This window comes from Galleria mellonella, unplaced genomic scaffold (genome assembly GCF_026898425.1).
Source record: "Galleria mellonella isolate WM207_F2 unplaced genomic scaffold, CSIRO_AGI_GalMel_v1 utg44, whole genome shotgun sequence".
Taxonomy (NCBI): Eukaryota; Metazoa; Arthropoda; class Insecta; order Lepidoptera; family Pyralidae; genus Galleria; species Galleria mellonella.
The window spans coordinates 524,840-529,449 of record NW_026442100.1 but is presented as its reverse complement, the minus strand read 5'-3'; positions in this window follow the sequence as shown (position 1 = coordinate 529,449).

Genomic DNA, 4,610 nt, shown 5'->3' with positions numbered 1-4,610 from the left:
ATACTAAATTCCCATTTCTATTTAATTTCAAACCCTGCAGTAGTTTCATAAAAAAAATATGATTTAAAAGTGCTTCTAAACAAGACAAGTTTGGTCTATTGGAATAAAGATGATCTGAATTTGAATTTAACTATCAGATTATTTCAAAATTTAGAACATAACCTATAACTAAATTCTCTAACAGCAGAAAAACTATTTCTAATTCAGCTTGCAGAATTTGACCCAAATAAACTAACATTGCAAGTTAAATAAAAGCTTGCAAAAAAAACGTAGCTATGCTTATTATCCACGCTGTCTGCGCAACTTGTAAGAATATCAATCAATCTCTTGTTGATACGACGTTTACCAAGGCGAAATTTTGTTGGTCCCCCGAGTGTTGGCTTGGTCGGAATCCTTTATTATTTTGTCGTCACTTCGTAACACATTATTTATCTTTGCACAGCGGAATTGTTAGAGACATTCCCTTGAAACTTATTTGGATTGTTTCTGCATTTTGCGACTTCCCCGAAGATTTGGAAGCTTGAATTACTTATTACCTCTACAATAAATAATTGTTATCACGTTATTTAATTAACAAATTTAAATATTATTGATTATTTGATAGAATAATGAATAAATAAAAACTCATTATTGTTCTAATCAAAGAAAAAAACAATTATATAAAATACAAATATTTAATATTAGTGTTTTTATTTTTTTATTTTTGGCATATATATACAAAAAAAAAATTACAAGAAACAAGATAGAAAGTCAACAATAGGTGGCCTTTTTACTAAATAATGATCTCATTTACGTACCCTTAGATTGAAGAAGAATAATAACACTATAATTTTTTAACTACTTAGAATTGGAAAACTACTAGTGTTCCATGTCTATGTATGTGTATATAATGGAAATATTATGTTCTTGCTATGTACTCGTATGTGTAAGTTGTGTCCGACAATTGTTTTGACTTCATCCAAAAGTCTTATTCAGGGGGAGTACGGCGTTTTGTATCACAGTATCGTCTTCCATTGCAGGTTGAGGTTCGCAGAGACTGTGTAGGCATCAGTGCGGACAGGGATGGGGGCGGAGATAGCAGCGGCAAGAGACAATACCGCTGTTGAATATGAGTGGCTGTATCAAGTGTCGTTACAGTTGACTGTGGAGGACTCTTTTATTTTGCTACTGCTGTCTTTATTGTTTCACTGAAGTTTCTTGTCTTCAGTTTAATGCCTTCTCCTCTTGAAGACGACTTCAGAATTAAGGCGATACAATTTTTGGAAACATTCGGTATTGTAATACAACTGTTTTGAACTGTTGGTAAAAATGTTGATTGATGGATGTATGGAAAAAATAGCTTGGATGGATTCTAACAGTTTCAATTACATCTTGTGTGATATGATGATAAAACATAAAATATAGTAAGCCCATTTTATCTCATAGGTAAGGTCTTTTCTAAAAACATTAATGTAATGTTTCCGTATTGAGAATTGTTCTAAGTTTTTCATAATTATTTCTTTTAAAGTGTCGTTGTAAGTAACAAGAATTCCACCAACAAGAGCGCGACTCTCAAATACTGAATGTATTAAATGAATAGGCATCAGTTTCCTTATAATAGGCATCACCTTCCATTAAATGAACCATCGTCTTATTAGCCATTCTGAATAATATTAAAGAAATATGATTTCTGCAATGCATTTTGGTTATCCTAAATGTATAAATTATATTGTAAGCTATCAGTTAAAAAAGAATTAATTATAAGGTGCTGGACTAGATTAACATAAGCATGACCCTTTAACTCTACAAATCTTGGGCGTGTTACCCCGACATACAATAGGCATTTAAAGGACTTCGAATGCTGGTGATGATGATGACGCTTCAACCAATTTATTAATTGGTTGAAGAGACAGAAGATAATAACCAACATTATATATTGACAACATTATATATATTGACAATAATGTTAAGCGTGTAACGTTAGTGTTAATTAATTCTCACGCGTATGCACTATCCACGAACAAGTTCCATTATAATTATTCGTTGAAAGGATTAATGTGCTTTTGACGTCAGTTTTAACTAATTTAGTGCCATACCATTACCGGCAGTAGGCGCTTCCAACTTGTATAAGTGGATATAAATTTACCTTATGGATCTAGCAAAAACAAACATGACACAAAGTTCATTGTTAAAACAATTAGAAATCTTTTTTTTTAATTAAATACTAGTTCTAACCCGCGATTCTGTTTACATGGCATTACGCGGATTTTTTTTTATACCACTGAGGTGGTAAGCATACGACCCACCTGATGGTAAACCGCTTACCATCAGCCGTAGCCTATGAACACCTGCAATGCCAGGGTAATATTACGTGTGCGTTGCCGACCCTAAATAACCCTCTGTACCCTCCTTTTGAAGAACCTCCTTTTGACAGTAAGCAGTCTAAATGTGTATGTTTTTCTCCATCCAATTTAAGCGTGATGGGAAAAAACCAAAATCTAAATATAAAAACTTCTTATTATAAAATTGTTATCGAGGCTTTAATTTTGTAAATTATAATAACAATTTGTGTAATAATATTTATTATTTTGTCTAGTTCTAAGAAGATTTCATTACTTATCTCTACAATAATCAGAACCTTATACCGATGTATAATCGTAAATAAAGGAAATGAGAATAGCATCTAACTTTTATTAGCGTAAACAAAGATTACATGTATCAGTGCTGTCATTCTCAAAGTGTACTATAGAAACCTAGGACCCTACAAAGAATCTACCGTAATAGCATAAAGTTTCAATGAACAAAGCGTTCCAGAGGGAGACTTTGTACAAAAGTCGAATGCTTGGGTATCTCTGTCCCATTCGAATTTCTACCGAGAAGCAGTTGTCTTTGCATGGCTGTGTTTTGGTTTGAAGGGTGGGATAGTGGGATATAGTGTGAATTTACAGGGTACAGAGGAATAACACCTGAGTCCTCAGGAATAGCAACGCATGGGGGGTATCATGGGCGAATTAGTATGTATGTGTACTGTTATATTCATGGTACTGCTCATGTCTATAGGCGACGGTTACCATTATCCATCAAGTGAGCCATCAGCTTGTTTGCCATTCTAAGTCGAATATAAAAAAAAATTAAGACTATAAAGTAACACAAAAAATATATTTTCAACAAGATTGGTCAGTGACAGAATTAAAAATTATTTTTATAACTGAAACAGAAACAGTATTATAATTTTCTAAATATTTTTAATATTGATCCTTGTGACTAGCAGCATGGAGTTTAAAATATATTTTTATAGATTATTTAATAATTAACTTTCATTAGAAGTATTACCAAATCGACACGAATTAGTGACCTTAAAAAAAAATATTACTTTTTAAAAGAGCGACAGCACGCGTACAATTCCTCTAATGTTGCAGGTACATAGGGGTGGCGTTAGTTACTTATCATCAGATGAGCCACATGTTCGTTTACCCTCTGTATTATAAAAAAATAAGTAAATTATATATATGGAAGAATGATGTACAACCATGTAACTATTTCTATATTATTTTTAGTAAAAAATAAACATAATAATGGATTTTTTTCATATTTTAAAAATCTTTAAAATATTTAATAAATCGAATTCATCTGTATCCTTTTAAGGAAATGTTTTAACAGAGACATATTTTTTCTTAAGAAACGTGACTTGATATATGATACACAAATTTAAATTTCCGTTACTAACACAAATATCATATTTTAAAAATTCTAAATTAGATTTCATATTATAATATTTATGATGATGATAATGATGATTATAATATTTTTAAAGATGTCCGTCGCAAAACAAGTTTGAGAACCGTTGTCCAATGAAACGTGCCTCTTCAGCAAATCATTTTGTTCGGAGAAAATCGAGAATCGGTTTATTTGGTTTGTATCATCTAATTATGATAAGAGATATCACATATTGTGTGAAAATTGGATAGTGAAATAATGTGCGGGATTCACGCACGCCTAAATATAAATATGGCCTCTGGCTTTATTTACCTTCAGTCTTATCGTGGGCTTAAATAATGCCAATACCTCTCGGGAATACTTAATAAGACTTGTTTGTAATATAATATTTGAAAATTGTTATTTGAATAAAAAATAGAAAAAATATTATAAATACTTAACAACAAATTACTGGGATCTTATCGGGTTATAATAAAAAAAATATAAGATATAGTATAGAAATATAAAAAAATATATGTATGTATGTCAGCTATCTAATAGCTAATAATACTCAGTCTCTAGTCGATAGTCAGCAACTCTAGAAATTCTTAAAAATTTTAGCAATAGATGGCGTTGTGTGATATATCCAAAGATAATTAACATGAATGAAAAATAATCCTACTAATATTATAAATATGAAAGTTCGCAAGAATGGATGGATGTTTGTTACTTTTCACATAAAACTACTTAGTGAGTTTGAATAAAAATTGGTACAACTATAAATTATATTTTAAATTAGCACATACATAGATACTTTAAGTAGTGATTCACGGAGGTAAAGCTGCGGAAAACAACTAGTAGTGCCATACAAGTCAAGTGGTGCGACACAATCATACCAATTGACTAGTCCTCAAACTACACCAAACAGCTATAGG